Here is a 12,233-nt window from a genome sequence, read left to right as displayed (position 1 = left end):
GAGGCAGGCGAATTGCTGCGAGTTCAGTCAAGGGCAGCCTGGTTTACAAAGCAAGTCTAGGGCAGCCAAGGCTACGCAGAGAAACCCTGTCTTGAAAAAACAAACCATAACAACAAAAAAGATGTGTTTCTTTGTTAAAACTCTTGCTTGACAGGAGTATGCCCAAGGGACATAGGATACAATGGCAGAAGCCTCCCTGCCCCGCCCCTGCCTCCCCCCACCAGAACAGGAACAACTTCAGCAGCCAAATAAATACACCAGCATTAAATGTTCTAAGTGTAATACAAATATCCCTGAGTCCATGCTGACATAACTGAATACAGGAGGGTAAAATCTCCCAGTCAGGAATGATGTCACCAAAAGCTCAGGCTGTAGCTTAGACCATAAACTGGGCATGGGGACGCATGCCTGTCACCCAAGCATTCCAACGTGAAACAGGAGGGTCAGAGGTTCAAGGTCTTCCTTGTCTGGATAGCAACTTTGAGATCAGCCTAGCCAACGGGAGAGCCTGGTGTGTGTGTGTGTGTGTGTGTGTGTGTGTGTGTGTGTGTGTGTCTGTGTCTGTGTGTCTGTGTGTCTGTGTGTCTGTGAATCTGACCTCTGCTTCAATCTTTTAGGACTATTGTGACCATTCTGCGAGCTAATGCATCTGAAAGGGCCTAAACAGAGTCAGACTGTTGCCGGTGTAACAAAAATATTTATTTTGAAGGAAGGTGAGGCAAGGGATTGCCCCAGAAGCTTGGGGTATGGGAGGCCTCCTTGGCAGAGGGTGTGTGTTCCTTAAGAGCAGAACTCTTTGAGCGGGAGTTGACAGTTATTGGAGGCCACATTGACACTAAGGCCTTGGGGACAGTGGATCTCTTAGGGGAGATCTTGGGAGGAAGCCTAGGCACTGCCTTGGGGGTCTTCGATCTAAAAGCCGGTGGAGGCTCCACCAGGGGCTGGTTTCGTAGCCAACTAGGTTCTTCTCTGGATGCCAATGACTGCAGGCCTTTAGGGGTCGAGCAGGAGGCCAGGGAGGGCAGGGGGTGGAGCCTCATTTTTGTGCTCAGTCTGCTCCGGAGGAGGCAGGGTCCGCGGAGTGGGGGCAGGGAGAAGTCTTCCCACCACCGGGCTTGCTCTAGGGAGGGCCTGGGCCAATCCATTAGGCCCCACATGGAGTCTTGCTTCGGTACTCCAAGAAGGGTCTTGATCCTGGGCAAAACAGGAGGACCGGCGTCAGGGAGAAGAGACAGAAGTGGCAAGTCAACCCCACCATGCTGCTCTCCAGTGCCTGAGGGCTAGGAGGAGGCAGAAGGAAAGTGCTCTGTTTTACACACCTGGCATCTTCTTCTTTCTCTTGTTCTTGGTCTACCTCCTCCTCCTCTTTCTCCTCCCCTTCCTCTTCCTCTTCTTTTTCTTTGTCCCAAATATTGTCCACTGGTGGGATCTTGGGCACAGGATTTAAGATGGAATTCATCCATCTTTCCTCTTAAAAAAAAAAAAAGTGGTGGGGGTGGGGGTGGGGGAGTAGGAACCTCACATGAAGAGAATCCTGGACTGACAGTCGGGGTTGGAAGAGACCCAAATCTCCCTGCTTTCTCTAGCTAACCCTCTCACCCCAGATTTCTGCTTTAGACCTACCCATGCCAGGCTAGCTGGATGCTGATCTTGCCACTTAGAATATATTGACATCTTCCTTTTTTTTTTTTTTTTTTTTTTTTTTTTTTTTTTTGACAGTATCTCACTACGTAGCCTAGGCTGGACTCAAACTCATGATTCTCCTGGCTGGTACAGCTTTTCAAGTGCTGGAATCACAGGTAGGTGACACCATATCTGGCTCTCAGTCCCTCTGCCTGACCAAAAAAACTCTACCCGTTCTGCAAAGCAAGCCTGGATTGGCACTTGGGTAGGTCTTCTCAACCCCTCCTTTCGCTCTGATAACTACCATTACCTATACTTGTACCTGGCATGCTGGCATGTTAGGGACGCTTACTGAGAGCCTTAATGAGCCATAGTGGGCCTTTCTTCCATATATATATCTATATATAAAATTTCTAACTGGTATTTCTATATAGATTTGGATTTGAGATCATTTCTGCTCCTGTCTGTCCATGATACGGACCTCCGAAGTCACTTGCCCAGTGGCTGACAGGCCATGGGACATGCCCAGGCCACTCCATCCTCTTCTCTCAACAGTAGAAGGGAAGGGGATATGAGAAAGAACTACTTTACCTTAGCTTAAAGGTAAGAGCCACACCTTCAAGCCCATTGTGACATCATCCTTGTGAGTCACACCCAAAGGAGCCACAGTGTCTTTCCTAGAGCTGGCTTTTTAGGCTCTCCTCAGATCCTCTGTGTAATGGATGGCGTCTCGTCAGAACCCACAGCTCAGCTGGGGACGCCTCTCCTCTGACGAGTCAGGTGACAGTGGGCTAGGCAGGAAGCTGGGTAGGAAAGAACTTCTTACCACATCCCTGGACCCCACATCCAGGCCCCAGCAGTGGCTCTCTGTACAGTTCTGGGAAAGAATTGTCCAATTGGAGTGATAAGGAGACACGTGGATAAAGCCATTACTAGGCGCCCAAGGGTTGCTGGCTTTATATCTACTTTCCCAAGCTAGCATCCGCCAGCTTTTTTTTTTCCCCCTCATATTCTTTTTTTCCCTTAAGAAGAGTCCCCATGCCTCTGTAGACGTCTGGCCACCTTCAGGAACTGTCCTCCTACCTGGCCGGACTGACGGTCTCTCTTCTTCCCTAGATGTCCTTACCTGGACACTGTTTGTAGTCAGAGATGGACAAGGACATTCCACACTCCCCGGATCCATCTGGATCACACGATCCAGATTTGTTTATTTATTTAGGTTTTATTTTGTTTTTTGTTGTTGTTGGGTGTTTTTGTTCATTTGTTTTTTGTTTTTTCAAGACAGGGTTTCTCTGGGTAGCCTTGAGTATCCTGGACTTGCTTTGTAGACAAGGCTGGCCTCAAACTCACAGCGATCTACTTGCCTCTGCCTCCCCGGTGCTGGAATTAAAGGCATGCGCCACCACACCCAACCTTGTTTTTCTGTTGTTGTTTTTTTTTTTTAACTCCTTGTTTTTCTGTTTTTAAAAACATTTTTAAAATGGCCTCCAACTATGTGGACCAAACTGCCCTCAAGCTTACAACAGTGCTATGGCTTTGAACTCCCAAATTTGGGGATTGTAGGAGTAACTTGCTATATTCTCCTCTTTTTATTTTTGTTTTTTGTTATTTATTTATTTATTTTAGAGACAGAGTTTCTATGTAGCCCTGGCTGTCTTGAAACTCACTCTGTAGACCAGGCTCGCTTTGAACTCACAGAGATCTGCGTGCCTCTGCCTCCCAGTGCTGAGACTAAAGGTGGTGCCACCACAGCCTGGTTTGTTTGTTTTTTGAAACAGTATCTCGTGATGTAGCCATAGGTATCTGAAACTTGCTATGTAGTCTAGCAAGCTCAGAGATCTACTTGCCTGGCTCCAAGTGCCTGATTCTGAGGCCGGATCTCCTTATGAAACCCAAGTTAATCTGATATTTATGGTCTGTCTGCCTTGCAGGGTTAGGATTTTGGGCAGGCACTATTGTGTCTGGCATTGAGAGTGTTTCTAGACATTGATGATAAACTTAGTGTGTTCACTGAACTACAAGAGTCTGGTTTGGGTATAGTTTATTTATTATTTATTTATTTATTTATTTATTTTGGGTTTTTCAAGACAGGGTTTCTCTGTGTTGTCCTGACTGTCCTGGACTCGCTTTGTAGACCAGGCTGGCCCCAAATTCACAGCGATCTGCCTGCCTCTGCCTCCCAAGTACTGGGATTAAAGGCGTAGGCCACCATGGCCGGCTTATTTCTTTTCTTTTTTTAAAGATTTATTTATTTATTATGTATACAGCATTCTGCCTGCAGGCCAGAAGAGATGGTTGTGAGCCACCATGTGGTTGCTGGGAGTTGAACTCATGACCTTTGGAAGAGCGGTCAGTGCTCTTAACCTCTGAGCCATCTCTCCAGCCCCTATTTCTTTTATTTTGGACTAGAGTCTCTTTGCTAGGCCAGGTTGGGTGTCAAACTCACCATCGTCCTGCCCCAGTCTCCTGAGTACTGGAATAAGAGGCACAGAGGACCTAAATGCCTATAGCAGGATAGTTGGAGTCCTGGGCTTTGGAGCTGACGTCTGAGCAGGGACGTGAAGAAGTGGCAAAATCTGTGCACATGGGCCCTCCAGGTCGTCCTGAGATGCCAGCAACCTGGATCTCCACCTGCCAGCCTTCTGTCTCTGCTATGGGGCTTAAGGGGGTGTGACTGGCTTGGAGGTGTGCATGGGGATGGCGGCACTACCAACTAGCCCTGGGTGCTTCTTTTGTTGTCTCCCTTCCCTCTTTATTGGCCAGAGGTAGGAAATCAAGCTCAGCACCGCAGCTAGCCCATCTGGGGAATCTTTTGTTTTCTTCCGAGACAGGGTTTCTCTGTGTAGCCTTGGCTGTCCTGACTCCCTCGATTTGTAGACCAGGCTGGCCTCAAGCTCACTGAGATCCACTTGCCTCTGCCTCCCTGAGTGCTGGGGTTACAGGTGTCTGCTACCCACCTCCCCGTCCCTGCCCCTCCCCCAACCCCCGGGGCTAGCTAGGAATGTTAAGTGGGAAGAAAGGTCTAGGGTTTGATGTCTAGGCGGAGGCACGTGCAGGCCAAAGGAGGCCCGCCAACAAAGGCTGGGAGTGAAGGGTAGGTATGGGAAAGTGGTGGGAACACTTGGGATTTCCTTACTGGCTGCCTTGGGCAACTGACTTCATCTAGGGCCTCAGTATCTTTCCTCTGCTAAGTGGGAAGCAAGTTAGGTGACACAAATGCAAAGTAGTGTCTTACACACAGTAGGTCCTCAGCTATCGCAAATAATACAGATCACCGGCAAAAAAGTGTTACTACTTTCTTTCCCCCTCTCTGCTTCTGCTTAAAAAACAGTCCGTGTCCTGTGTGTCTTCCCCCACCGCCCCCCGCCCCACCCCTGTGAGTAGTTTTCCTTCTCAGTGGCTCCCAGCAGCAGACAGCAACCACCTCTGGGCGGAGTCCGGCAGAGGCCCCTGTCCATTACTCAGGGTTTCCAAGGCCCTGCCTGGGACTCCCCGCACCCCACCCCCGCACCCCCTTCCCTCCAGGCAAGGGCAGGAAGTGGGCACTTTTCGAGCTGCAGTCTTCCCCCGCAGTAGTCTGCCTAGAATCAGTCAGTCTCTCCCCACAGAGGGTGTGGGGCTCTGTCCCAGACACATTGGCCACGTCCTTCAGCCTTCCACTGTTCTGCCCCTGCGGTGGACAACCGGTGAGCGAGCCCTAGCATTAATATACTGTGTGACTTTGAGGAAGCTGGTCTCTGCGCTGGGCCTCAGGGTGAGAAAAGAGGAGAAAGGGGGCTGCCCCTTGCTGCCATGTCTGATGACCTAAGTTCCATTCCTGGGACCTGAAGTGTGGAAGGCAAAACCTGGCTCTCGCAAGCTGTCCTTTTGACAATCGCCCCGCCAACCCCCAACTAAAAGTGTTTGTTTTCTGAGACAGGGTCTCTCTGGTTAACCTTGACTATCCTGGACTCGCTTTTGTAGACCAGGCTGGCCTCGAACTCACAACGATCCGCCTGCCTCTGCCTCCCGAGTGCTGGGCGCCGAGTGGTGGCGCCACCACCGCCCGGCAAAAGTTATTTTTAAACAAACAAAAAAAATGACAATTTCATGATTTAATGGTATATGTTGTTCAGATAGGGAAAGAGGAGGAAGTTGAGGAAATGAAAGTTCACCCACGAGAGTCCAGGCGGTGGTCTTCAAGGGATATCGATTGGGGGGATTACCTGAATTTTGCTCTCCAATTACCCAGGTAATTCCAGGATTGAGACCAGTTTGACCAACGTCCTAACTTTTCTTCTCTGGTTGCAGCCGCAGAGGATGGTGGTGGTGGTGGTGTGTGGGGTGGGCCTTTCTGTTTACAGAAAATGGGAATTTGCATGATGAAAATAACTCCGGCTGGACTGCGAATTTTTACTGCACTTGGCACGGGGCTCGGAAAAAGCGGCTGCATAGCCAATTACTGGAATTTTTAAACACAAATAATATTTTATGGGATCAGTGGGCTGGCTCAGGGCCGCCGCACCCGGCTCAGCTCCTCCGCCTACAAACAAGCTCGAATTGTGCAGCGAGTCAGCATGCCAGGCCTCGGGGCGGCCCGGGGGCACCGTGGACCTGCAGGCTTGGGAGGTGGGCGTGGGTCCCGGGTGCGGGCAGGTGCAGCACGGGGCTCGAACCTCCCCACAGGCAGGGGGCGTCCGCGAGGCTCAGCGTGCGGGGCATCGGGCTCACCTGCAGCGCTGAGCCCGGAAGCTTGCCGCGCGACGGCGCCGTGTCCTATTCAGAGTCCCCCGCCTGGTAGGACCCTGGTCGCCTCAAGGCCTCGGGAAAGCCGGCTTCCCGAAATGGCCCTAGGACGGCAAGGGGTCCTCGCCTCCCCCCTAAAGCCTCCCGGATTTGCTCTCCAGCCTGCTGCGTCGCACCGGGGTCCAAGGATACAACCGGGCGCATCAGAAGTTCTGTTTCTATAGGGATCCCTTTTGGGGGTCTCTCCCTGCTCCTGGAAATCTCCAAGCCTGGCAAAGGGCCCGAGGGAGGTGTCTCCCAGGCGAAGTCTGGGTCTCCACAGCCTGTGAGGCTGCCCCGGACCAACCGGGCGCTCAGCACGCACAGGGTTAAGTAGGAGCAGGTGTGTAGCCAGATGCTGCGGTCGGTCCCCTCCCCCGCGGCCCGGTCGGCGTCCTCCTCCTCCGCCCACCCGCTCTGAACCCAACAGTCCCAAATAAAAGTGCTATTGTTGCCCGGTCTTCCCCCACCCCCGTCTCTGCCCCGCCACCTGGAGCTGAGCCCGGTCTCTCTTCACCTGCCCCGGGGCCGGCAGGGGTGGGGGTAGTGGGGCCTCAGAGCGGGGACTTCCGCTTTCCCTGCTCCTCCTCCTCCTCCTCCAAGGCCCTTGTCACTGACCCCTGAGTCCCTGCGGGCCTGGCAGACACCGTGGCTTTGTGTTGGGGCTTCTTTCGGGCCTGACTGCCCCACTCTGGTCTGTCCCTCCCACTAATCCCCTCATTCTCAATGGCTAGAGAGGTGGCGTGCTTTACAAAGCTGGGAGGACACAAGGCTTGGTGCCAGGAGTCTAGGACAGTGCCACGTTCGTCAAGAACAGCTGTTGCTTTAAAAAAAAAATCGTTTGTCCATCTATAGGACAGGAAGGCAGGCCAAGAGCGATTTAAGGAAAAAAAAATATATATGTATGTATGTATATATATATATATATATATATATATATCAGATAGGAAGTGGCTGAGCTCAAACCCAGGGCTGGTAAACCTGGAGCTGAAGTCCTCTGATTCCCCTGGCACCGTGGGATCTCCAGTGCTCATTGGACAGCCAAGAGGTTCGGAACCCCAGACACTGGGAGTCTGGCACAGCTCCCAGGTTCAGTGTGGGGCCTTAGGTAGGTTACCTCTCTCTTTGATTTCTTCTGAAATCGAAGAGGGTGCACTTCCACGGCTTCCCAGTTCTCACACTGCCACTTGGAATCCAAGGGATTGGTTGACACCCAGGAGAGCTGGGAGACCGAGCCTGGGACTGCACGAGTGGGTTAGGCAAACGGCCGGCAGTCTTTCCTTGTCCTTCCTGGCTAGCTCCAGGAGGCCGATCTACAAGGTTAAGTAAATGGCTCTAGGAAATGAGTCAAGACCATTGAAGGGACAGAGAAGAAATCCAGATCTCAGAGGAGATCCGCCCCTCATCCCTAGCAGCCGCAGCTCCACCCGCGACGAACCCTGGGCCCCTCCACTGCGCCCAAGTTTCTGCGGGCGCCTGGCCTAGTGGGCGAGCTCAGCTCTCGCAGCAGCTCCTGTCGCAGAGCTGGACGTTGAGTTACCGTAATTCCTCTTTTGCGCCGTAACTTTCGAGCAGTTAAATCCCACTTGCCCGCTGTGTGTGAGTGAGAACTTGCTTTCTCTTTACTGGAGAAAGAGTTCCGTTGGGACCCCGGAGACCCAAGTTTTTCGGCTTTGTTCTTTTAGTATCTGTCCTACTCTGCGACCCGAAGACCCAAGAATCCCGGTTCCTGTAGGCCTTTCAGACTCCACTCAACTCCAAAACATGGAGTTGCCACCCTCCTTACCACTTTTACTTTTACTTCAGGAAAGGGTACACGCTCCTTCCCTGTGTCTCCAGAAGATCGTGGGGGTCCTTACCAAGTTTATATTGCCTCCAGAAGAAAGCCAGAGTCAGCTGTTTTTCCTGTAGCTCACTGCGCCAAGCTACCGTATGGCCTTGATTCCTTACGTTCTTCCTTTTATTTTCCCTCTCTTTAAAGAATGCTGTATGTGTGCTCCCGTAAGGTTAGAAGCACCACAGGCAGGCAGGAGCTGGGGAGGCCAGGAACAGGTCAGATCTTTGGAGCTAGAATTACAGATGGTTGTGACCTTCCATAGGTGCTAGGACACAAGCCTGGCTTCTCTGTAAGAGCAGTAGGTGCTTAGTCTCTGAGCCGCCTCTCCAGCTCTTTCTTTTATTCTTTCTTTCTTTCTTCCTTCCTTTTTCTTTCTTTCTTTCTTTTTTTTTGTTTTTTTGTTTTTTGTTTTTTGTTTTTTTGAGACAGGCTTTCTCTATGTGGCCCTGGCTGTCCTGGACTCACTTTGTAGACCATGCTGGTCTCGAACTCACAGCGATCAGCCTGCCTCTGCCTCCCGAGTGCTGAGATTAAAGGCAGTGTGTGCTGCCACCTCCTGGCTCCAGCTCTTTCTTTTACAAATTATTTGTTTATTTAAAAAGTTTTGTGAGCCAGGCGTTGTGGCACGCCAAGGCTAACAGAGAGGAACTCTGTCTCGAAAAACTAAACCAAGGGCTGGAGAGATGGCTCAGAGGTTAAGAGTACTGTCTGCTCTTCCAAAGGTCCTGAGTTCAATTCCCAGCAACCACATGGTGACTCACAGTCATCTGTAATGGAATCTGATTCCCTCTTCTGGTGTGCATTATCATATAAATAAATAATTTTTTTTTAAGTTTTGCTTTTTTAAGTACACACACACACACACACACACACACACACACACACACACACACACACACATACACACGTGAACAATTGCCCTTGGAGGCCAGAAGAGGCCATTGACTATCCTGGAGCTGGTCACAGGTAGCTGTGAGCCATCCCACCTGGGTGCTGGGGACTCAGTGAGAGTCCTCCGCAAGAACATTATGTGCTAATTTTAGCTGCTGAGCCATCTCTCCAGCCCTTCTCTCTCCCGCTCTCCCCCTCTCCCTGTTCCTCCCTTCCCTCCTCACCACCCTTGGCCTTTTGTCTTCCAGGCTGATCTCCATCTGGATATGTAGTTGAGGATGACGTTACACTCCGGATCCTCCCACCTCTACTTCCTAAGTGCTAGGGCCACCATCCACACCTGGTTTGTGTAGTTCTGGGGATGGGATCCAGGGTGCCATGCATGCTAGGCAAGCACTTGGTCAGCCAAGCCACATTCCCAGCCATTGCAACACCCCAACCTGTCTTTGTGCCTTCTTGCCCTCAGTATCACCCCCAACAGAGGGTTATTTTGAAACTGAAGTCAGATAAAGTTTGTTTTCTTTCTAAAATCCTCCAGTAGACACGCCTGTCACTCAGCCTTCATAGCAGGAGGTGCATGCCACCCGTCCTGCTCTCCTGTGCCCAGCAGTATTTGTCACCCTATTGCATGCTGCATATTTCCACACTGAATTTCTGTCTTTTCCTTCTAAAGCAGGAGCTACCAAGACAGCAGCTTTGATTTTTTTTTTTTTAAAGATGGTGTCTTCTTGGGAGGCAGAGGCAGCCAGGTCTCTGAATTTGAGGCCAGCCTGGTCTACAAAGCACACTCCAGAACAGCCAGACCTACTCAGAGAAACCCTGTTTTGAAAACCCAAGATGAGGGGGGGCCTGGAGAGATGGCTCAGAGGTTAAGAACACTGACTGCTCTTCCAGAGGTCCTGAGTTCGAATCCCAGAAACCACATGATGGCTCACAACCATCTATAATGAGATCTGGTGTCCTCTAAAAAAAAAGGGGGGGGGGAGGGGAGAAGAAAACCCAAGATATGCTCTCATGTGTTGAAGGCTGGCCTCTAACTCTGTGTATTAACTGAGATTGACCTGGAACTTCCTAGTAGCTGGGATTTGAGGTATGCACCACTCTACTTAGCTTCTGTGGTGCTGGTGACTGAACGCAGGGCCTAGTGCATCCCTGGCCAGCTCTGTGCCATCTGAGCTGCACTCCCAGCTTAGAGGCATTGAAAGAAGTCTCCATCTCCCACCAGCAGGACTCATAGGAGGTGCCTGTTGTTGGGATGAGCCAGTCACTCACTCTGGCTGCAGCTTACTTTCCCCATGTATGTTTAGGAACTGGACTCCGTGACAGTTGCCTTCTGCTTTGAGAGTCTCCTGGTAGGAGAAGGTTGTGACTTGGGAAGGGCGGACAGTGAAGCTAAGACCTTATTCAGCTCTGTGTCCTGTGGACCAGCACAAAACAGAAACTCCTCCAAGGAAGATTGTAACCTAGACCACAGGGCCTGCCCGTCCATCCACTCACCCACCCACCCATCCTCCCTCCCTCCTTCCCTCCCCTCTCTTCCCTCCCTCCCTCCTCTCTATAGTGTTCTCTGCCTGGTGCAAGTCCTAGAAGAGGCCAGGACTTGAGAAGGAGCCTTGGGCCAGTAGTTAGGAAATGCAGGCTCTCAGGCTATTAGCAGCAGTGCTAGGGGTTGACTGTGTGACCCCATGTCAGTCTTGGACCTCTGGGAACCTCAATTCTTACTACTCTAAAGGATAGGTTGGTCCATCTACCCTATGGCACAGTGAGTCAGACTGTCAGAGGGGATCACCTCACCTATGCCCACGCGACTGAGGAAGAGAAGGAACACCTTCTGTCTTAGAGCCCCCTTTCTGGGTCCACCAACCTCCTATTTCAGTCTGGCTCTTGGTGGGGGCCCTTGGCTGACTTCGGTGAGTTGGCGTCCTTGCTGACCTGACGGTCAAATGATGGCGCCCCCTCGTGGCGCCTCCTGGAACTACATTACTTTGCCTGAGCTGAAGGAGACCAAAAGGACAAATTAAGGAAGGAAGTAGGCCTTCACACAGAGCATCACGCTGGAAGGGCCTTGGGGACTCCTTCATAAACTTGGCAGCGTGGCCCCCGCCCTCCCGCCAGAGGCCTCAAAAGATGGCTATGATAGAGCACTGCAGCCTCTCTCCCAGTGCAGGGCTTCCTAAAAGCCAGAGACAGGTGACTGCTAAACTTGTAACCTATTCTCCATCTCCCCGCCCCCACCGCCCTGCCCCATGTCCATCAACTTTGTAGACAGACCAAACAAAGCGCCTGGACTATCAGTTCCCACCTCCTCTTCCTCTTCCTCCTCCTTTTTGAAACAGTCTCGTATAGCCCAGGCTGGCCCCAAACTCAGTATATAGCCAAGAACTTGTGATCTAAGTTCTGGAATCGATCCTGTGCACCACCATGCCAGCTTTTTGCTGTGCTTCATGTACGCTAGGCAAGCATTCCAGCAACCGAGCTCTATGTCCGCTTTGCCTGCGTTTTCTCTTATTACTGCCCACACGGAGAGACAATGGCTTTGCAGGTGATCCTTCTTAGAGATTCGAAGTGACCAGTGACAGCCAAGGGGAGTGTGTGTGTGTGTGTGTGTGTGTGTGTGTGTGTGGTTTCCCAGGCACCATACAGCCTAGCACTGACAAGAACAGAAGATTCCCATAGGCAGGCGCTGGGAACCGGTTCCTTGGACTCGTGACAGCTTCCTCCTGAACGTTGGTGTCACCTGTCTGAGCCTCAGTTTTCCTAATAAAATGGAGACTATCAGTCCCTACTCAAACATTGTTGGAAGTGTTAAATGAATAGATTGCTTAAATTGCTTGGTATAATGCCTGATGCTTAGTAAAATGCTCAATAAACCTCAGACACTGCCTATTATCAGGAGAGGACTTTCTGTGTTGTGTGAGTTCACAAGGTCAGTTCACAGACAAGGGTACTTAGGCCTTAGCATCCTGAACCGTCTTTGGTGGTAACATTATTCTGTGGCTCTGCTTGTCTTTGGAGCCTAGAAGGTGTTGAAGCCCAGATGACTATCATTTTGGATGGGGGGCTTGCTCAAACCTTGGTGTGCAGGGGTATATCAGGACGACCCTTCTCAGCATCCCAG

The 12,233-nt window shown here is 51.2% G+C and overlaps 1 long non-coding RNA gene across 1 annotated transcript; it reads right to left on the bottom strand.

Annotated features, from left to right (window-relative positions):
- Positions 1 to 688: 688 nt before the first annotated feature.
- On the bottom strand, positions 689 to 2,208 carry LOC311582089. The gene is made up of 3 exons (XR_014774007.1): positions 2,105 to 2,208; positions 1,320 to 1,470; positions 689 to 1,194 (listed from the first exon to the last, which is right to left on the bottom strand). It is a non-coding gene; the product is annotated as an uncharacterized lncRNA (long non-coding RNA).
- Between the last annotated feature and the right edge of the window lie 10,025 nt (positions 2,209 to 12,233).

Source organism: Acomys minous (assembly GCF_964271855.1).
Source record: "Acomys minous genome assembly, chromosome: 13".
Lineage (NCBI taxonomy): Eukaryota > Metazoa > Chordata > Mammalia > Rodentia > Muridae > Acomys > Acomys minous.
This window is presented reverse-complemented; position numbering and strand designations above follow the sequence as displayed.